Here is a 23,596-nt window from a genome sequence, read left to right on the forward strand (position 1 = left end):
TACTGTTCTTTCCCTCTCCATTGTCTGCCCACGCCCTCCTCTCCTCTCCTCTGTGTATCCCTCCTGCCTTTAGTTGTGATCTCTCTTCTTCTTTTTCCTTGTTCTGCTCTTTTTCACTGCTTCCATCATCTTGCCCAGGGCACTCTGTTGCAGACCTTTGATCAGACTCCATTATACCTGCTTCAACCCACCCCCGCAGCCTCCATGTGGATGCTCGGCTCACACAGTCCCCTGGTGACACTCCTTGACACTGCGTGCTTGTGTCCGGCTCCTTTAGCGGGGTAACTGCTAAAGGAGAGCTGCATGCTCTCAGGGCTCCTGGTGCACATGGCCAGCAGTAGGGTGCGCACAGAGCAGCAGTGTGCAGCCACGCAGCCGATCCTCCGACATAGACACGTGACTTCACATGCACAAGTTCTTCTATACAATGAGAAAAAATGCACACAAAATTGAAATACTGTCCACGTCTGTCACTGAGTATCTCCAGTACAAAAAAGAAAAACAAACGAAAAAACAGAATAATGTAAAACGAGCTTTTATAAAGCCTTGGGAGCACTGAGACAGTCAATATACATTTATGCAGGGCCGGCTTTAGCACAGGCAGTGCCTGGTGCAACAATGTTTGTTGGCGCCCCCTCTGTGGTGGAGGAGGTGACCTCCTCCACCACGGATTCCCTCACCACCACCTTTTAACAGTGCCCCTACAGTCTCCATAACCATGCTCGCTCTCAGTTTCAGATGCATTAAATTAGTTATATATCGCCACTCCTACCAGTGTAGGGTGCCAAAGCACTTTGCATTACACACATTACACAGAGACAATTAATCATACATGTGTAAATCAGTGGGGAAATGTGGCATGTGCTTGGTCTGGAGAAGCACAGACTCGGAATTGAAAATAGAACACCATAGTTGGGGGTTCTCTTTAATAATATGACTCGATTTCTACCCAAATGAACCCTTTTTGCAACAATAATCTATGCTCTAATCTATACTTGGCAGTGTACATGCACTTCACTGTTCTATATTAGGATTTTAAGTTATAAACTGCAAGTAACAAAAGGATGTCTCTTAGAAAAGCAGTAAAAGCAGTAACCCACTGACCTATTTACATTCTATGCACTTAGTGATCTGCATGGTACATGTTCATTGCAGCAGGCATATTTGTCATTCGAAACCTCAACTAAACAAAACTCTTATCTCACTTCAGGAAGAATGTTAATTACAGGTGTTATCTTGACATTTTTATTGTTGCCTGAAAATTGCTGGAGGCAAGGAATGTAGGATCTTTTAACACAAAAATAAACCTGCAAACTCTGTGCCCTCTGAAGTCAGCACGCGGTGCGGTGGCACCGGTCACACCGCCCTACAGCTGACCCTGCATTTGTGCAAAGAAACCCCATATGGTTAGCCGCTATGTTGATCTGTGATTATTACTCTGTATCTTTCCTACTATGCTTTTCTCTTCCCAACCTACTCTTTCTTTACCTTTCTGCCTCCATCATCTTCTGATCTTACGACCACTTATACCACCTACTCAGTCGTGGGGCAGGGTGGGGGCAAGTGGGAAGAAAATAAAAATAAATATAAATCACATAGCTGCCGGCTGGCCGACTTCCGCCTCTCTTCCATCCTCTTTCTGGCTTCTGTTGGAACAGGAAGCAGTATAGGCTCCCCTAAGCCAATCATAACGCTGCAATGCAGCATGGTGATTGGGCTGAGTGCTGTGGGGAATGGGGGAATGGAAGCCAGGGCATGTTCTCCATCCAGGCTGTAATGCATCCTGGGTGGAGAAAATGCAAAGTGTGCTTGAATGTTTGGCCACTCCCAGTTGCCGGCCAAACATTCATGCACACTTAGGATGGGACCCACACTCCTCCCACCTGCGCAGCCTAGCCCTACCCCTCAAAACTGCCCCAGCACAGAAAAATAAAATGATAATAACATCTCGTTATTATCATTTTATTTTTCCTTGTTTGCCGTGCTGAAAGGAAGTGGGGCAACGCCCCTCCGCCTTAGCGGAGGAGTCGCCCCTGCTCCTACTGTGTCTTCATCTTCCATCTTTCTCCTGTTATTAGCCATTCTGCCCCCATTCTCATTCCTCTTTTTTACACCAATATGCTTTCCTCATGTCTCTTTCTCACCCTATTTGGTCAGCGATTAATTTATGTTTTACCTAATTCCTTCCCTCTTGCAAAACTTGCCTCATTGATCTGCGCTGTGTCAAAGGGAGAGAGCAGAAATGCGCCATTTTTGCCAAGACGTGACACACTTTTTCTCTTTCCTAGCCGTGGCACACTTGTGGTTGCCTTGTGCCAATGCAGGCACCGTTGCTTCATATTGCAAAGGTTCCTGCATTTTGATCAGGATAGTTTTTGTGCAGGAAGGACTACATTCCTACACAAACAACATTCCTTAAAGGTGTATTCCTCTTCATTTAAAGAGGAAGTAATGAGGATAAATAAAGATATTTCTCCTCATTATGCCAGTCCCGGGTAGGCACACCCTTTTAGTGCAAACTCAGGTTTACAGACATTAGTAAATCTAGACTTGCGTCAAAATACAAAGGTGGATACAGCGGGAACACCCATGTTCCACCTAGGTAACACCTCCCCAATACAGGGTTACACAAGGAAGAGCGAGGTGCTGTATTGTGTTACTTTGTGGGTGAAAAGTGTCCCAAGGCCACCCATTTGCAAGGTGACCTTTGCAAAGCCATGCTAATTTTTTAAAAATATTTATTAATTAGCTTGGCTTTGCAAAGGTCACCTTGTAAATGTCACTTTAAAGATGTCTCAGGCCTGCCATTGCAGCCTGTGTGTGCAGTTTAAACTGCCATTACGACATGGCAAAATAAACCTTTTGCCAGGCCTAAACCTTCCTCTTTAGGTCTCGCCTGACCCAGCGCATGCACTGGCCTGGCGAGACTTATTGAGAGGGCTCCAAAAAGTGCTACCAGGCCAGCCTAGAGCTACAGTGCATGTGCGCAGGCGCGCGCGCCGTGCTTTACCACGATTACTTTCTGTTTCGTGGCCGCATGGCCGCTTTGCATAGCCAATAGGTCTCGCTTTTGGGACCTTATAAGTATTTAGTTATGCAACTGTTGCATGGCTAAACACTTATAAAATCCCAAAGGCGAGACCTATTGGCTATGCCAATGCTTGTTACTAGTTGTTGATGTGTCAGAATATGAGGAAACAGTGCGATGCAGGACCTGACACTGCAGTATAGCACACTGTGTGATGCAGGGTAGATAGAATACTGTGGTGTGTGGGACAGAACACAGTTTAGTAGATTGGCACTTACTTTTTATCATTGGACATTTCCCAAAAGCAAGCTAGGGAAAACACACAAAAGGGAAGCAGGAGACCGAGAAAGACAGAAAAATAGTCACAAAGGGAAAAAGCAGGGATCGTTAAGAGAGAGATAAAAGGGCAGAGAATGTATTGTTGATTGAAGAGGCTTGTGGTGGATTGTGGACTGCACAGCCAAGGTATTTGGGGCTCTAAAATGAAATTGTGGAAGCCCTGGGCCTCTGAGCAGAGCTTTGGCCACCGGCAGTCACTCCTTTACAAATTAAGCGCCGAAGCACACTGTGTTAGAGAGCGGGCTTTAGGATGGAACAGAGGAGCATGCAGGACTGGATGTTTTGTGTTGTGTGGCAGGATACTGATTGATATGGGATTGGCATTGGATACTGTGGGGTGGAATTGAGTACTGTGGGCTGTACTGTAGATAATTGTGCTATGTAGGCAAACATGTTGAAGGGAGTGACGCAGGATAGGACAAAGTGCAGTGTAGGACAGGATATTGTGTGATGCGGGATAGGAGAGTCCAGGGTGTGAAGCATGACACTGTGTGATGTGGGATAGCACACTGGGGTGTAGGACAGCACACTATGGCCCAGATTATGAGTTAAACAGTGCTGGCATGAGACACCATAAATGTGCATGGAACTTTCCATTACTGTGCAGTACATCAGACCCAGTACCACCCAATCATGAGTTAAACCTCATGGGATGGGAAATTACCACGTGGAATCGATTTGTGCGGTAGTAAATACACATGGAATTCCCAATTATGTGGGATTTATTTATACATTCACCAATGGCTCTTAGCAGGTGCTTTATGTATGCTGCGGCCCTCTGTGTGCGGTGATTGTGCAGAGAGGGGACTGTGGGGAGTACAGGAGTGAAGAGGAAGCTAAGCTCACGGAAAAGGGAGCATTGCCACCCAAAAAAACACAGGCTTGGCCGCTACCACACGCTAAAATCGGGTCCAGTGTTCCAGCATCCAAGAAAACCAGGTGCACAAACACCAACCCACTCATGATCATAGAGACAAACGCCCATACTGCAATTCAACTCTTCCCAACTCATGATTGTGGTAAAGAAACGGATAATATGGGGAGGGGGCGAAAGGATACTATATAATTTGCCATAATAGGCTATAGGTTGGGACATAGTAAACAGTGGAACAACATCCACTAGTGTGGGTAGTTGGATAGCACACTTTGATGAGGATGCTGTGGGATGTGGAATGGTGTACCATGGTGGAATGGAGGATACTGTGGGGTGTGGGATAGCCCACTGTGTGTGAATGACAGCATAATGTGTGGACAGGTTACTGTGTCTTATGGTAAAGGTTATTGTAGAGTGTGGGATAGCACACCACAGTGGAAGGCAGGCAGGATACTGTGGGAAGTGTATCAGAGCATGATGCGGGGTGGCATACTGCATGGCGTAGGCTAGGACACCGTCGGAAAATGGCCCTCTCTGAAGCGTCACCCAAAAATATTCTTTCACCAATTCTAGCTCTGGAGGGATGAGGATCCAGCCTTGGCAATGCCCAGTACCGCAAGCTCACTACTCCTGTCCTGGTCTGTCTCGTTCATGCGATCCTCTGTCCTGGACTAGGGCCTACGAACCGAAGGCTAACCATCTGGTCAAGTTCAGGACTTAATTTGAGCCAGTGGTTGCCGATGGGGCCACCGGCACTTATTTTTGGGGACCAGCCCTTATTTGTCCACATCGGATATTTACTGAGAGCAAGTAATGGAAAAAACATGCAAATTCGAAAGATGGAGGAAGAGAAAGAAGGACATTTACTGCACTGGTAGGAAGCCGGAAAGTGCAAGAGTGGGATCAAGAGGCAGGGAGTGTCTGGTGTTGAATCAAAGAGGTCTGAGCTGGTACCAAGACTACCAGCCTTGGTGTTCAGCACACCCACGTTTTATTGCTCCGACCACCGGCTTCTGAACAGAGATTGGGCACCGGCACTCTTTCTTTTACAAATTAAGAACTGGTCAAGTTTAACTTTCAAACATCCTCAACACAGACCCACGTAGAAAGCTTTGGTGAAATATAATCCTTTAATTCGATCGGTTTGTTACTTATACCAAATAGAGTCAGTTTTAATAAAGAAAGTCAAGTCCTCCAGCCTTCCTTGAGACTGAGTGTGGGATCCGATCACTGCCCCTTGACTCCAACTCCAAGCCTGATGTACAATTGGAGTAGCCATAGTGGAAAGGGCTGCGGAGGCCGCGGCTGCAGGTGACTCAACTCGAATAGTAGCAGATCACAATAATGATCCAAACCAGGTGCATCACAACTCCGATGCCAAGAGCGGCCAGGTTCAGATTCAGGGCGGTCCTTGAGTTCTCGCGGGCACCAGCCACATCCCCAGATAGGTTGCAGCTGTGGGTCTGTAGGGAGAGAGAAGAGCCTGTTAACCACCTCCATTGGAAACTGCAAAAGTGTGGCATGAAGACCTGCATAAAGACAAGGTATTTATTAATATAATTACTACTGTAATTATTCGTTATCATTATTACTACAATCATTATTATTTGGTTATTGTTGTAATTAATATTTAATGACATAATGGTATTAAGGATAATAGTAATACTTATTTTTATTGATAATGTTATTCAATAATGTGATGATAATGATAATAACATTATATATTATCATCATCCTGATCATCTTGATCAATTGCAAATTTCTATCTGGCATTCCTGCCACATTAGCACACCATTGCAAACCACAGTACACCAGGACTGTGCTAGGATATCCAAACATTCCCTGTAGGATGGCATTGCCTATCAGGTCGCATGTTATTCCATTTATTTTCGAATCATTTTCATTTTACAGATAAATGTGCATCACTGTTAGAAAGTGGATTATAAATTGAGGTGGATGAAAGTACATCACAAGTAATGATGGCCCTATTCGTTTTCGGTAAACGGAGGGTTTCAGTAATTTAAACCTAGTAGCTATGGCACAGAGCAGACAGACTTACCTGAAGACAATGTGAAAAGCATTTTAAAGAACCACAACAGTTAAAAAGTCAAAAACATAACACAATCAAAATCCCACTCGAGTTTAGAAAACTATAGAATATTTTGATGAACAAAGTTAGACCAAACAGTAAGAATCCGATGAAGGGAACCAGAGATGTGAATTTTTAAAGTTTTAAATAAAAATAACAACAAAAAGTGCACAGTGCCAACCACGGGCAACTGATACCAGTAAACCGGGTCAAAGGGAAGGATTGAGGATAGCCGCAATGGACACGGGTCAGGTACAGAGACTAGGATGGTCCTAGCCAAAGAGTTACCTTTGTACTTTTATGGAGAAACAGCTGCTGGCAACAAGTCTTTAATGGGGCAAGCTGCACGATGAAGCCGAAGCTTGGTTTGATGATGGCGCATTTCTGAAGCACAACGTCCTTATGCAGTTATCAGCGAAGGTGAGAAAGCGAGTAAGTAAAGCCCTTGCTCAGGAGGGCCTCGACGTCGATCGGATTCCTCTCATCGTCGGTTCCACATTCAGAATTAGTCATTTTTCTTGAACGTGGATTTCCTTCAGCGGGAAAAACAAGCAAGTTGAGGCCGACTGGCGGTTCGCTGTCGATGACTGCAGCTTCACTGGTGACCCCAGTCCCTACTCGTTCTCCAGGCAAAGATTTGGCAAAAAGTCCCAGCTTTTGCAATTTGGGCAGGAGAAGTACACTAACTCTAGCCACGGGTTCCAGGACCTTAGGAATAGCACTTTCTTTTCAGGACTCCAACACAAACCAGAAGCAGGGTTCGAGGCAGTTCCAGTTGAAACTGGTCAACTGGGCTCCTTCAGGAAAGTGGCCTCATTGCAGTATCTGTGTCCCTGTAGCTTAACAGGAGGTCAGCCAACTGGACTTAAAGGCCACTTCTTTGTGCTGGGTAAACGTAGGAGCAAGTCCAGCTCTTGGGGTTCACTTCACTAGTCACAACAGAAGGTGTAGTGCTTCTTCTGTCTTCCACAGGTCCAGTAGTGTTCTGAAGAAGGTACCCAGGGATGCTACATGTATGCCTGAAACTAGCCTTTGGGTGGGATGACGCCTGTACTCTCCCTGACCTAGAGGAAAAGAAATCTCAGGGGTGAACCATTACAGTCTTGCAGCAGTTGCTGAGTGTCCTAATTCAGATAATATGCCTCTCTGCCTAAAACCAGTATGGCAGAACCATTCTTTCCCTGTGCAGTGCTCCAGTGCCAACCCACGAGACGTGACAAGGGGGACGGAGCACCACAGTGGTCACTCAAAAAGATTCTGAGGGCAGCTATTCTCCCAGGTTTGGACGAATGGCTTAGCGCAGACATGTAAGAATGTAGTTTGCACCCATGTGATAAGAAAGTAGCCACCTACTATGGAGAAGTAAAATTCCCATCTCTCTGGCATCCGCAACTGACAAAGAGAAGCTCTAGCAGCAGGGGCGGCTGGTGACATTTGAAAGTGGTGAAGTGTAAAATGCTTGCAAAGGAAGCAAACAAACGTGTGAGCACTCGCGAGGGGGGGAAAGGGGGGAATCAGGCGCGGGGGGGGCGCACAGGAGAATAGTGTTTCGGCTGAAGAGACGTGGCTTGCAGTAAACAGCAATAGTGAGCATTGGAATATATTTCTTAAAGGAAGTTAGGATTACGAGAGATAAGGAGATTCTGCTGGCATAGTGAATTGCTTGAATAAAATACCCTGTTTTCCCGTGCCAGGCCAGGCAAACCTGGCTATCATGCACTAATGAGTACTCTACGTCGCAGTCCTTTTTCTTCAGAATACTCTATCGTCCTGATAATAAGAGAGGGGGCCCAGCGGGGAATTGAATTTTAAGTTCACAAGAACAGAAAAATGTAATTTCCATTATAGCTTCTGCTCACACGTGGCTCAAGCAACCAACGCAAGCTTACCCAAATAACGGTTCATTTTCCCCAAATCCGAATAGCCAAGCAAACAGTTACTGCCGCAGTTAACCATCTCGTTAACGTGACAGGTAAACGCCATTTAGCGATCAGGGTTTGCGAACACCAGGTCAAAAAACACATACGAACATCGTTATATTTCGAAATACCAATGCTATTAATACGCCCATGTCTAACACTAAAGACACATTTTATAAACACTACAAACAAGCCTTATACATTTAAAATTAAGAGGAAAACTTACCTGACCGCCTCTGCTCCTGGTCCGCGTTGGCGCCTCTGCCCTCTTCGAACTGGAACAGCACATCAGCACTGCAGTGGCAACCCCTCAGCCAATCCTGGCGCTGCTGCAGCGCCAGGATTGGCTGAGGGCACAGCCTACTCCTCGCCCGCCGCCTGCCCATTAGGAGACCGAGGGGCTCCTAATGGGCATGCGCAAGTCCATGAAAACACAAGTGCGCATGACTGGGCACGGGCTAAAAATTAGCTCACCATGCCCACTCATGCGCACTTGTGCTGCAGTGCTACCTGGTCTGACAATGCATGTCAGTCAACATGACGCCGGACCGCCCACGGTCCGACGTCATGCTCACTGACATGCATTGTCAGTTCTCCCCACCCTCGGCGTCTCTGAACTTAAGTAAACTAAGTTCAGAGACACCGAGGGAGCTGCGGGCGCGGGTGGGTGCCCGGGGGCAACGCCCCAACGCCCCAATGGACGAACCGCGCCTGTCTAGCAGGCTTAATGACTGACAGGTTAAAGCACGAGTACCTGCCCCAAACACGAGACAAAAAACTCAGGAAGTGGGTGGGAAGACGTTACAAAGTGCAAGGCGTGGAGGCAATGAGGAGGGAAGGAACTGGAAAAGGATAAATGCTGGGAATCAAGAAATTAAACACACAATGGCATCTCCACCTTGAGAAATTCCTGACAAGAAGCGTCAGGGAATATGCTTAAGGAGGGAAGATTAGATGTGTAAAAAGCAATGTTGTACTGCTCGGTCTCCCCAAAGCCACAAGCAGGCCTCAAACATATCCCGGGCATGCATGTGGAGCGAGGGAGGGGGTTTGGCACAGTTCTGTACCCTATAGAAGATGCCAAGTGGGAGAAGCTGGGGTCTGCTTGTCTAAACAGTAATATAAAGTCTGGAGTTGAGAGGTCAAATCGTGGCACTCTGTGGCACGCCATATGACCCTCATCAATATTTATTTTTATGTTCCTGTTTCACTGTATGTAACTATGATTTAGGGTTAACGGTGTGCGCTCCTGGTGGTGCCAACCCACACTATGCCACTGCCTACTGTCATTCATTTCAGAAGGCAAAACCTGGACCCCTTAGCACCCGGGTGATATAGTGATGAAAAAATACATAATTAAAAGAGAGCGAGGGGGTCAGAGGATGGAGGAAAAAAAGAATATCTCCAGGGATGTGAACATAATGGCTGATGAGAAAGAGGGAGCTCAGGGTATTTAAACTAGATGAAACAATGCTCAGTAATAATTCGGTGGTTCGAGAGGTCTTTAAAAATTATTATTTTCCTTTCACATAGGTAAAGGAGGGAAGCATCAATAGAAAGTGAAAGGCATGGACTAATTTTGCACAAGACGTATTGTGGCCCGTTTAAATGTAGGCAGGGTAAATGTGCACAAAAACCACGTTTGCAAAACAAAAGAGGGGCAGGTGGGGATGTTTAAAGTGTATTTATCCGTTGAGGAAAAATCAATAGCTCCAGTCAATATGGTACACCATCTAAAAGATTCTGTCCCTTTAAACACTCAACCTATCCACCAGAATGTTGGAGAGACTAAAAAATAGGCGATTACAGTCGCAATTTCGAAATAACATGCCATCATTGTAATTAGAGGCAATGCGCCGACGCTGCAGCAACACGCCCACTATGTTAGGCCAGGAAAGTGGGCACTGAATTGGAATCCCCCTTTGGCCCCGGGGGACTACTGATTGCGCGCTAGCCTGAAAGCACTCAAGTAGATGCCTGCTTCTGCCCGAGGGGCACTAGGTCGTGTCGCTTGTCTGGAGCGGGAAACAGAACAAAAGGAAGTCGGAGGATCTCCACAGTGAGAATAGCCGTGCAGGGAGACCACTGCACTAGGGCAGTGCTGTACAGACACTGGGAATTCCAATTATAGTAAATGGCTATCTATTTCTCGCAAGCTGTGGGGAAAAAAGTTAAAAACCGTAACAAAAAAGTGACAGAAAAGTGGATGGAAACAGTTCTTCAGCAACAGGAAACGGATAAGAGAAGCACATGTGGAACAACAGATGTAAATTGATACTTGTATAGCGCACTACTCACCCGCAAGGGTCTCAAGGCGCTTGTACGAATACCGCTGTGGAACCCATCCTGGCTTTCCCTGTGAGGCATCCACTCCTGGGCACCCCCAAGGTGGACGCCAGGCATCCTTAGCGTTGTGGGGGCCGTTGTGGAGATTAAGCAAGCTATTGCCCAGAGTTGCAGAGTGGGACTCCATGATTGGAATGGCACCGAGGCGAGATTCATCAGGTCCGTGGAATTTTTGAGCCCAAGACCCACCGAGGCGGGGAATTGAACCCTGGTCCCAGGCTAGACCTTTGCATCAGGGTCTGCCGCTCTAATCATTGAGCCACACTTCTCCACAACCAGATGAACAACAGAAAACAGTAGGCCACAGCCAATCAAACCCAAACAAAAAGCAAGCACAGGAGTCAATGGAAAGCAAGGGGACAGGATGTAAGCTCCTTTTAAGATTTATATTAAAAACAATAGATTTCACAAGCACAGCGTAATAGCTGTGTGGCAAAACCTAAAAATCAAGCATTCCAGCATACTGTTAGAAGCTGTATGCCTTTCACTGGGAAGAGATCTTATCCTGACAGTGAATGGAGCTTAAATGGAGGTTGAGGAGCTGCCCTTGAGCCCGAGCTCCGTGCCAGGTAGGTGTTCGAGGCACTCCTTCACCCACAGGCACCTGACTGCGCTTCATCCCTGGTGGTCTAGTGGAAGAACACTCTGCTCGTCTGCTATTGTGCTCTGTTTTCTGTGCCCGTTTTCCTCTTTTTGCTCTTTCTGTTTTTGCCCTTTTCCTTTGCTCTTCTGTTTTGCCCTTTCTCGTTGCTCTTTCTTTGTGGCTTTTCTCTCCATGTTTTGTCTGTTTTGTCCCTTTACCATTCTCCCCACCGCTGCTGCCCCCATGGCCCTTCCCACCCATGTGTTACTCCTGCCCCAGCCTCCCAGCTGGCCACCCTCCCCCTACTTAATGGAGGCCGCTGCGCAGCAGGAAGAGCAAGACCACTGACCTTCCTTGTCAGTGTCACTGCTCTCCCCTCGCGCAGCTCCACTATTGAGGGACTGCCCTTGAGCCCAAGCTCCGTGTCAGGTAGGTGTTCGAGGCCCTCCTTCACTGGCAAGCTCCTACCTGCGCCTCATCCTTTTTGGCCTAGTGGAAGAGCAGTCTGCTTTTCTGCTGTTTTCTATGCCCGTTTTCCACTTTTTGCCTTCTCTTTTGCTCAACTGTGCTGTACTTTCTCTTTGCTCTTTCTGTATTGCTTTTCTCTCTCTTCTTTGTCTGTTTTGTCCCTTTCTTACAATCCCCGCCATTACTGCCCCCACACCCCACCCACAGTGTATTACTCCCACTCCTGCCTCCCAGCTGACCACCCTCCCGCGACACCTCCTTAATGGTGGCTGCTGCCCGGCAGGAAGAGCAAGACCACTGACCATCCTGGTAAGTGTCACTGCTCTCCCCTTGCACAGCTCCACTGTTGAGGGAAAGCCCTTGAGCCCGAGCTCCTTTGCGGGTAGGTGTTTAAGGCACTCCTCCACCCGCAGCCTCCTGCCTTTGCTTTATCCCTGGTGGTCTAGTGGAAGAGCACTCTACTGTTCTGCTATTTCGCTCTTTTTTCTCTGCCCTTTTCCAGCTTTTTCCTCATTTTGCCCTTTCTCTTTGCTCTTTGTATTGCTTTTGTCTCTCTGTTTTGTACCTTTCCTGTGGTCCCCGTCGCTACTGCCCCCGCAGCCTCTCCCCCCCAGCATGTCATTTCCGCTCCCGTCTCCCAGCTGACTGCCCTCCCCAACCTCTACTTAATGGTGACCGCTGTGCGGCTGTGCGCATGGCGCTCACCACTGGTGCTCCAAAGGCAAGCCCATCTGTCCCGTCTGCAACCTGACTGCAACCAGCGCCAGAGACTGTGGTCCCCCGAGCCACAGCCGGTACAACCCCAGCACCTTCCATGCTCTTAACCATGGATGCATCAAGAACTGCCAGCTCTCGACACAGAGGAACACCCTAGGCCTGATCTCCCGCCGACACTGCCCCCGCACCTTCACCCACTTTGCCCTTAGCAGAAGCCCCCAGCCCACCAGACGCCGGCACACACAAAGAACTAAACTGCATCCTCCTCAACGTGCGCTCTGTTCACAGACACACCATTGAAATCCGGGACCACCTCAACACTCACACACCTGACGTCGCCACCTCACAGAGACTTGGAACAACGTCAGCTCCGGACCCGACCTCGCAAATGCCATTCCCGACAGATACAATATCCTGAGGAAAGACCACGCTAACTGAGTCGGCACACTCGCCCCCCTCGGGAAGCCGACAGGAAGACACAACAAGAAAGCAAGCTGGTTCACCACAGCACTCCAAGATTCCACAAGCTCCTGCCAATGTCTTGAAAAGACTTTGAGAAACAGCAAAAGCCTCGAAACATGCACCGCCTACAGAGCAGCCACCACATCACACCACCAACTCATCAAAGCCCCAAAGAAGAGCTTCCTCTAAGATAGAATCCTCTCCAACACCCACGACTCTAAGGAACTCTTCTCCATCATACAGGAATTTGCCAAACCAGACAGTGAAACAACAGTGGTCGCACCCTCCCAACACCTCTGCAACAGACTCAGCTCCTTCTTTCACCTCAAGATCTAGACACTCTATGACAACTTTGACGACCAAGACCTCTTCACCGACCCAACTCCCACCCCCAGTGACATCACCCAGCAGACCCAACTCAACTGGACCCCGCTCACAATAGAAGACACCATAAAGACCATGAGGAGCATCCACTGAGCAGCACCCTCAGACTGTCTCACATGTTCCACAGGGCCATCACAGCCATTGCATCTAACCTACATCAAACGATCAACTGCTCCCTCTAGACAGCCACATTCCCCGATGCCTGGAAGCATACCAAAGTTAACCCCCTCCTCAAGAAACCCTCCGCAGACCTGACGGACCTCAAGAACATCAGGCCCATCTCGATGCTTCCATTGACAGCCAAAGTCATCGAAAAGGCCGTCAACACCCAGCTATCATACATCATTGAAACCAACAACACCCTAGACATCTCCCAATCCGGATTCCGCAGCAACCGCAACACTAAGACCACCCTCCTCGCTACCACTGATGACATCCATGCCCTCCTTGACCAGGGCCAAATGGCAGACCTCATCCTACTAGACCTCTCAGCAGCCTTTGACACCGTCTCCCACCGCACACTAGCCACCAAACTCCAATGCCGGGATCCAAGGAAAGGCCTTAGACTGGATACCTCATTCTTCACAGAAAGTTCACAGAGAGTCAGAACTCCTGCCCTACCTCTCAGAACCAAAAAAGACCAGATGCAGGGTACCCCAAGGATCCTCCCTCACCTACGTTTTTCAACATCTCCATGGCCCCCCTCACTAACATCATCAGAAACCATTGGCTGAACATCGTCTCCTATGCCAATGACATCCAGCTCATCCTCTTCCTCACCAAAGAACCCAACATCAGCAGGCAACGCTTCCAAGAAAGGATGTAAGCCATCGCAACCTCAATGATGAACAGCTGCCTGAAACTCAACTCAGAGAAAACAGAAGTTCTCATCTTTGGCTTCACCCCCTCAGCTTGGGACAAACCCTGGTGGCCCCCACCCTCGGAAACCCACCCACCCCGACAGACCATGCACATAAATTCGGCTCATACTGGACTCATCACTCATGATGAACAGCCGGATCAATGCAGTCTCCTCAGCCTGTTTCAACACCCCATACTCTGTAAAACATTCAAATGGATCCCCTCAGAATCCAGAAAAACTGTCACACACGCACTCATCACCAGCAGACTAGACTACAGCAACGCCCTCTATGCCAGAATCAACAAACAACTCCTGGCTACTATCCCACCCTTCTACAGGAACAGAGCGGGTGGAAGGCCCTTCTCCTACCTCGCAGCCAAGACCTGGGACAACCTCCCCCTCCACCTCAGGCAAAGCCCTACATTGCTCCAGTTCAGGAAAGACCTCAAGACTTGGCTCTTCAAATGATCCAAACAGAACTGCAAACAGCGCTTTAAATACCCCTGATTCATTGATTGAAACAGTGTGAATAACTTTAGTAGAAGTATCATAAATGTGTGCAGCGAGGGAAGGTTAACAAAAAACAGTTCCACATATAACGAATCAACACAGTAATTGGGCACTGGGAACTGATAAGAACCCCCTTTTAAAGATATATCAAATGTTGCAGATTTCACAAGCACAGCGCAAGCGCTGTGCAGGCGAAACCTAAAAAGGGGGTGAATGTGAAAAGGACCTTTAGGGCACTCCAGACACATTTGATTAACAGGTAAAACAAATGTTGATCGTTCTCGCTATCATGTGCTGCACAACCACACAAGTGGCTGTTGGGACAAAAGTCCAGTGAATTGCATTGAAAGCTGTGCTGCACTGCCCTATTTTGAAATATTCATAGGGTTAGCCCTATATGTTTTCTACAGTGAGCTCTCCAATTATGCAAGACCAAATGCAATTCTCCTTTCAATCATGATTTTTGTCAACATCAGATTTCCGATGTCAGGGGACTCCCATTTTCAATCACAATGGTTGCCTCCCACCTAACCTAGATCATGCAGTGTGTGGCCATAGTGGCTGTGTTTGTAGTCCAAAGCACAGGCCCGGACTCGGACTGCCTAGTTCCGATACCGTAGTGTCAAGGCAGTAATTTGCTGCTAGTGCCTCTCTTACTTTCTCCAGCTACTCAGGTAGTCGCAGCATGCACGGGGAGGGGCTTTAGGAGAGCAAGAGTAAGAGTAAAAAGCAAAAAAAGAGGAGAGGAGGTGAAAAGGATTGGGGCTGATGTTAACTGGAGCAGGGCTTTGAACATTTCCCCCCAGATCTACTTGGTACTCATTTGGGGAAAATGCCTACATATTATCGCAGTGAAAGGTGCACACAGTCCCCGCATCTGGAGTATTTTGTAATCATCATTTCAGGTCCGTTCTTGACAGATTAATGTCTTGAGCAAGTGGGTGTGTGAGTTTTACGCTGTATCATCCATCTCCTGAGCTGTGCCTACTTCACATGACTATGGGAGAGGAGAGGGACCATTTTGAGGACATTACACATAACCCTTGGATTAAAGCTGCTCCTACTGGGGATTCTGGCCTCAAGAGTCCACAGAATCTGGCTATCAACAAGGACAAGATGTTTCAGCAAAGGAATATAAGTACTACCTCAGTCAGTGACTACTGGGTTCATCCGTGTTGTCCCGGTCACTCAGGGGGCCTGCAGACCAATATGGGAAAGAAAGTACTGAACCAGAAGTAGAATATCTGCCAAATTTCTAAAAGCCTGCAGAGTCATCCTGCTGACACATCTTGGAGGCAGGGAAACATATTTGCTTGAGGTGGAGCCAACTTAACCTTGGGTCTGAAAGGACCTATGTGAAGACGGAATTTCCCCTACCCAAAAGAACTCCACAGCCCAGTTGCCATCTATGGTAGAAGAAAAGCATCTCAGTCAATTAGTTGCTGCACTTCCTGTTGATTCAAGAATGAGCCAGCAGCATCTCACCTCATCTCTTGTCAGCAAATCCCATAATCCATCCTTCCTCTGTTCACAGGGTACCACGAGGCAGTCAGCATTTACATTGCAAGTGTAAAGTCTAGATCAGCTGGTTGAAAGACTGCATCAAGAATCTGGAATTGTTTGACACATTGTTCTAACCCGACATTGATCTGTCTGAAATTGAGACTGGTGCAACAAGTGACTGAATTAGGTGTGTCCAGTCTAGTGTGTGACCCCTTAACTGGAAAAATGCCCATGATCTTATTAGATCCAGAGGAAGAGTTCTATCCATGAAGAAAAGGATACTCCTGGGACTCAATAGTGACATCTGGCTCACTATTTCCGGCACACAATTCTAAAAGCCTAGAGACTAGTTTGGTCCACAACTAATCCCTAGAGTCGAGCTGGCTGGACAGTGTCCATAACCAGGCACTTGTGACGCAACACAGCGTTACCAGGATCACTTTAGAGTTTGCTTGATACGATCCTAGGTATTTGTTTGGCTGGTTTTGTGCTCTACATTTTTGGGTGTAACGTCCCTGATTAAAACTTTGAGCTATTTTAAGGGTGACCACTTTTATTGATCCCTTTGATATCAGAGTGGCACTCAAACATCTTCCATTTATGTCAGAAGTGCAGCACCTGCAATAGATTACATCAACACTTAAAAGGGATTTTGGTTAAAAAGGGGTTTTGGTTAGATATGACAGCACTCCTAAAAGCAATGACTATTTGCCCACCTAGAGCATTAGGAGGTTCTCTAGGAACAAAGCATTACATTGACCGCCTATGGTGTTGCAGGTGCTCAGCTCAGGGCGGGGCCATACCTGATTCCACAACAACTGTCCCATGCTCCCTGTCTGTACTTTTTGCAGAGCCACACCCGGTAAAACTGTGAATTGTGGGTTCAGGAATTCCGGGCAACTGGTAGTCTGATGGAGTATTATCCCCACTGTAGATATTGCTTTTCCAAAATCGAAATTAAGACTCTACTGATTAGTCTGCAAGAGTGGTTCCGTCTTGCTTGTGTTGTTAAGGGTGTAGCTTAATGGTAAGAATGGGGGCGGGGTGTTTCGGCATACCCAACAATCAAGCAGGGATATCTTGCAAAATAATATCTTCTATTAGAAGCAGGACATTAGGGGGGCTTAAGGGACAGTGGAAAGAGAGAAGGGTGAAGTGTTAGGGGTACTTAAAACACAACATGTTTCAAACTAATCAACATTTTTAAGGTCTTCAGAAGAGAAACATGACACAGTGTGTGCACGTGTTTTGTCAATATGGGCATGTACAAGCTCCAGGTGAAATCCAACAGACACTTCACCATATCCAACTGAAAGCACTTGTACCAACTATTTACTACAGAATATATTTTTTAGGGGGTTTACCACCACAAACACCACCCTCCCGGAAGCTACACCCCTGGATGTTATAACACTCTGCAATATTCCACATCCTGAAATTATTTGTTTTCTTTGCCAAAATAACTGTTTCCATGGAATATTGACCTTACAAATGTGGAAGGACAGAGTAACTTCCCAGGGGTCAACTATAATGTGTGAGAAAATAATTGGAATACAATTATCACCCCTTCCCTCTCTGGTCAGTAAAGCTAGAGTTGAATTTCACTTTGATGCCAAGCAGAACCTAAACTACCATTGCTCCTGGGTTCCCTAATCACACGTATGTAAATATTGACTGTATGCTAGGGTAATTATGTAGTATTTATATAGTGCAAACCTAGCCAGAGGTGCTTATTTTAAACAATTGTGATCGTGCTCAGAGAATGGGTTCTTCCTGTGCCATCAGTAGGCCTAGACACAGTGACTCAAACAAAACTTTAAAATAAACAGACTCAAACCCGAGTATTGTGATAAAAAATGAAAATGAAGAAGCTAAAACGGAAAAGGTAAAAGAAAGATAAAATGATTGGGTCAAAAGATAGGTGGACCGTGCAATTAGTCCAATGCTAGATTTAGTGAATTGCATACGCACTTGAGAGGACTTTTAGTTCTTTGAAATTATGTAGGTCTCGAAATGTCCTGGTTAGAGGTCAACAATAAGGCACTGGGTAAATCCGTTCAAACTGTAAAAATTGTACATAAGGGGATGCACCCGAAAGGCTTGTTTAAAGATATGTTCGCGAAAAAGATGTATTTCACTAAAGGGGGGCTGAATATGATTTGCACCCTTTCTGGGATTTTATTCTACACATTTAATACCATATATGATGTGATACTGGGCCCAACAGCACATCGATCTATTGCTACCCCTTACTGCCCTAACAGAAGCCTCCGTTCGGCTAACCTCTTGCTCACCGTAGTTCCAAAATGTATGGGGCATATCAGCAAGGGCCGGCGATAATTATCGCTAAGCGCACTTAGCGCTGTCGTGTCTTGGACGCAATGAGGACAGACACGATGGATACTTATTCAGAGCTTTATTCTTTACGTCTTGATGGTTCCCGGTCCCTACTCTAACTGCCTCTTCCCTTGATCACTCCTCCTCTTCCCCTCACCCCAGGACTCCGCCCACCCAACTACTAGACTGCTCATAACATTACATCTCCCCCTTTGTTAACAAAACTTGTTTGCTTTGTTCATAGCTCTTCAATCAACCGTCTGGGCCGTTGAAGGTCTCTTCTTGGTCGCAGGGACATGCCTTCCGACACAGTCACATCGTTCACGGGGGTGTCCCGTTTCTGATCTCTGGGAACCTTACCGGGTCTCTCACTTCGTTCGATCTCAGACGCTGCAAGCCTCGGTGTGAGTGTCTCTCTCATGGTGGGAGTACATTTTTGAAAGTGAGACACATTTCGGGTGACGCGTCTGTTATCAGATTCGGCAGTAAGCATGGTGCCTTTCTGGCGAGTGATTGTGAGTGGTTCCGCTCTGAATCGACAATCAGTTTTCTTGTTTTGTTCTTGTTTAACCACAACACAGTCCCCTTCATGAAAGGAAAGAGATCTGGCTCTTCTTCTACCATCCGCATAAGATTTCATTCTCGCTTTTCCGGCGCGATCAGCAGCCACTACTTCTCGATGAACTCGAACTGGTGACACTGGTCTTAGGGCACCTTCCCAAGTAGGTGTCCGTGTTCGAATGGGATGCCCCAGCATGAGCGTAGCCGGCATTTGCCTGTGGTAGCGTGTGGGGTTGTTCTATAGGCTCTTAGCACTTCATTAGGAGCTGTTTGCAAGTCTCTCTTGTCAATGGTGGCTTGCTGGAAAGTCTTTTTGAGCGTGGCCATGAATCTCTCGACAGTGCCATTAGCTTGGGGCCACAGGGGCGTGATTTTGCAATGCTGGAAGTTCATGTGCTTCGCGAAGTCACTAAATTCATGTCCGTTGAATGGGGGACCATTATCCGTCTTCAGTTTCTTGGGAACACCCCAGGCCGCAAATACTTCATCCAAGACTGCAATGGTGGCGGAGGCGCTGGTGGACGGCACGAACTGGGCAATGGGAAATCTGGAGTATTCGTCCACTATCACGAGGACATATTTGCCGGATTGCAGTGGTCTGTAAAAGTCCATGGCTAGTTCATGCCACACTCCCTGCGGTAGCGGGGTCATCTGCAGCGGGGCTGGAGGATCACCCTGGCTTACTAGTTGACACTGGGGACAGTCCCGCAAAGTGAGTTCCACCATTTGGTCGAGGAGTGGGAACCACACACGCGCTCTGAGAGCTCTTTTCGTCGCGACCACTCCCCGTTGGCCCTCATGAGCAAGGTTGATGATGCCTTGCCGTAATTGACTGGGGATGACAATCCTTTGATCTCTTAACAGTAGACCATCTGCGGTGACGGACAACTCTTCGCTCACATTCCTAAACGCCTGCATTTCCTGGCGTACCTGCCGATCACTCTCTTCCTCTGGACCATCCTGTCACCACCTGTTGATCTGCACTCGGCGTATCACCCTCTGCAACATCACATCTTGCCGGGTTGCCTGTTGAATAGCCTCCAAAGGAACTGCTGGTGGTCGAGCCTGATCCACCACAAAGTGGATGTACTCCTCCGCGACAGACGAGCCAGATGTTTGAGATGCTCTTGCGTGTCGTAACATGTAGTCAGCTGGGTTGGATGACTTTCCCGGCTTGTGGACGATGGTATAGGTGTACTCTTGCAGGCGCAGGCCCCAGCGTTCGATTCGAGGTGGCATTTTGGCTCGGGGATTTCCAAAAATGGTGACAAGCGTCTGATGGTCGGTCACCATGGTGAAGTGCTTGCCGTATATGAAAACATGAAAGTGTTCACAGGCCCACACAACTGCGAGGCTTTCTTTCTCTGGCTGGGAATAGGCCTTTTTGGTGTCAGACAGGCTTCGACTGGCATATGCTACAATATGTCTCTGATCCGTGTCATTGTTGTATTGAGCTAGAATAGCCCCTAAGCCCACCGGGCTAGCATCCACTGTTATCTCTGTCTTGCGGTCAGGGCTGAAATATGCTAGACTGTCAGCAGCCTCCACTGCTTGTTTGATCTCCTGAAAAGATTGCTCACACTCGGGAGTCCAGACAAAAGGCCGTCCTTGCTTGGTCAGGATTCTGAGTGGATGACTAATGGTGGCATAGTCCTTGATATATCTAGAGCAGTAGCTAGCCATTCCCAAAAATGACCGAATATCACTGACGTCTCGGGGGCTCTTGGTGTTATTTAGGGCGGTCACTTTTTCAGGGTCAGGCTTCATTCCAGCTCCCGAAAATATGTGTCCGAAGAATTTGAGGGTAGATTGGTGGGATTCACATTTGTCCTTGTTAAGAGTTAGGTTAGCCTCCGGAAGAGCATGGCACACTCGGTCTAGGGCAGTATCGTGTTCCTGAACATTGGCCCCATACACAAGGATATCATCGCTATAGTTCAGCGTGTTGGGGATGTGGTGGATAGTCTGGTGTATGGCCTCCTGAAAGATCTCGGCCGCCGAGGAGATGCCAAAACTCAGTCTTTTGTATCGGTAGAGCCCCAGGTGCGTTGCAAAGGTTGTGATGTACTGGGAGCTCTCATGCAGCTCCAGCTGGTGATACCCTTTGTTGAGGTCCAGCTTTGAGAACACTCGGGCACCGTTTAAAGCAGAGATCATATCGCTCAGATGGGGTCCTGGGTGTCGTTCTCTTTCAATGGCAGTGTTGGGTAGCTGCATATCGACACACAGCCGAACCTTTCCAGGAGTCCCCTTCTTCGGAACAATGACTACTGGCGATACCCATGGCGTGGGACCTTCCGTTCTCTCGATGATGTCAGTTGCCAACAGATCCTGAAGTGTGTCCTCCACGGCTTGCTGGAGATGGAACGGTACTCGCCGTGGATGCTGCGCCACAGGCCGAATTTGATCGTTGATGTGTAAGCGAATTTGACACCGATTCATTTTACCAAGCCCCCTGAACAGTTTCGGGAACTTGTGGATGGATGATGTCTGGAATGTCACTGACACGATATAGGATTTCCACTAATCGCAGTCGCTCGGCAGTCGGCAGACTGAGTAGGCAGTCGGCCTCTGGGCCTTCGATGACGTGGATGAAAGCGGGTACCGACGTCGTTCTGTGCCTCAGTGTTGTTGAGAATTTCCCTAGACAGGGAAGTGGCTTCCTGGACATCCAGGTGTATACCCGAACATAGGCGGGACTTAGTGGTGGCGGAGGTTTCATTTTTTTGTACTCGGTCACAGGAATGTAGTTCAGTGACGCCCCACTGTCCAACACAAATTTGGTTGCATGCTCTCCTACACTGATATCCAATCGGGGATACTTCTTGAGTTGGTCCGGGTCAGCAACCATACTCGCGTATTCAACTGTGTATTCTGGTTCATGAGATGTTGATCTGGATTCTCTGGAGGGGGACCTCCTCGACCATCGAGATCTCTGTGACTCTCTGCTAGAGTGTGAAGATCCTGACGAGGCCTTTGGGCGACCTTGCACCGCTCTCGCGTGATGCCGTCGCGTGTCCACTCGAGACGACCTGGGTGGATCTTTCCCTTTCTCTCGACGATATTCCCCACACATTACTTCAAAAGGGTTGCTCCGACCACACTTGCGGCACTGTTGGCCCATGGCTGGACACGCATCTGTATTTGGAAAATCATATCCACACCTGTAACACTTCCTCGGACGTTCCTGTTTCTTGTCTCGCCTTCCTGACTCGTGCCGCCGACGTCCGGAATACTGATGGCGCGAAGGCGGTCGGGAATTTCGCGGTCGCTCTCTCGACCATCGGCGAGAGCTGCTGGCTTGTACCCGGTAGGCTTGCTCTCTCCTTTCACTGCATCCTGCCTCCATTTTCTTGGCCTGTTCTTCTGCCTGATCATGCACCCGCGTCATCTCCTCGATTTCATCGAGATTGTGACTCTTCTTCAGCAGCTTCCTCCGGAGTGTCTCTGACTGGCAGCCATCAATGATGCGTAAGTGGATGGCATCCTCTGTTGAAAATGTGTCGAAATTGCAGTGGCGTGAAAGACGGCGTAACCTTGTTATGTATGTGCTCATCATTTCTTCCTTCTCCTGACGAGCCAGTTGGAACATATACCTTTCATAATCCACGTTTTTCTTGTGCAGAAATTTCTTGTTTAACGCCTCTCATACTTTGGCGTAAGTTCCAGTGTCCGCCGCAGGGAGCTCTTCGATTATTTTACTGATGTCTTTTCCTACGAGATTGCGCAGTGCAATTAGTTGGTCTTCATTTTCTGTTACTTTGGACCCCTTAATGTAGTCCTCGAAGTCCTCAATCCATTCCTCCCATCTGGGACCCATACTCCCTCCGGCCAACAGCGTCAAGGGTTCTGGGGGGCGCAGATGTGATACTCCCATCAAGATGGGTTTGGCCTCATTTCGTACTGGTGAGCCGTGATTTGACATCTTGTTCCTTTCTTGCTCCTATGTATACTTATTTGTTGTCTTGTTTTCTTCTTGCACTTACTTGTGCTTGTTCGCTGAGGTACTCTTTCATTTGCCAATGCTTGTTACTCGCTTCTTATCTTGACTTGTGCTTCCCTGGTTATGCACGTGCTCTTCTTTCCGTAGAATTGTCTACTGAAGCTAACTGGTGCCTGACTCTAAAATGGCCACCCATTTACTTCATAGGAATGTCCTTCTGGGGTGCCTGACTCTAAGATGGCCGCCCGGCTGGATCCCACGAGGCTTGACTGTCCTCGACTCTTTCCCACACTCAAGGCTTCGGCGAGGACTCAACCTCAGTCTTTTCTTTGGATTCTCGCCACTCCACCTTCTTCGGGCGCAAGTGCTGTTCCTCACGCATCAGGGGTGAGATTCAATTACGGCGGGACAGCGCTCCTCTTCACAGCGCTTTCACAGTCTCTGCTTTTCTTCCAGCTTTTCCTGGCATCCGATCAGCACAGCAGGATTGGGGTTGGGCTCCCGATTCCTCTCTCAGCCTCACACAGCCCTCAGTTCAATCGGGGCCCGTTTTAGCATTTTGGCACGAACAGGGCTCACTTTAAAATTCTCTTCTCCCGCGCTCGACCACGCTATCACCACAGGGCTCCACACGATCTGTACATCGCGGAGCGCAGACAATTACCGCTGGT

The 23,596-nt window shown here is 47.9% G+C and overlaps 1 long non-coding RNA gene across 1 annotated transcript in view; it reads right to left on the reverse strand.

The window, feature by feature from the left end:
• Window positions 1-5,352: 5,352 nt before the first annotated feature.
• Window positions 5,353-23,596, reverse strand: part of LOC146809082 (uncharacterized) — a 149,782-nt gene continuing 131,538 nt past the window's right edge. The window contains exon 2 of the long non-coding RNA XR_014965525.1: window positions 5,353-5,704. This is a non-coding gene — a long non-coding RNA (uncharacterized LOC146809082). The remainder of the gene's footprint in view (window positions 5,705-23,596) is intronic.

The sequence above is a fragment of the Triturus cristatus genome, chromosome 7, assembly GCF_964204655.1.
Source record: "Triturus cristatus chromosome 7, aTriCri1.1, whole genome shotgun sequence".
NCBI classification, from domain to species: Eukaryota; Metazoa; Chordata; class Amphibia; order Caudata; family Salamandridae; genus Triturus; species Triturus cristatus.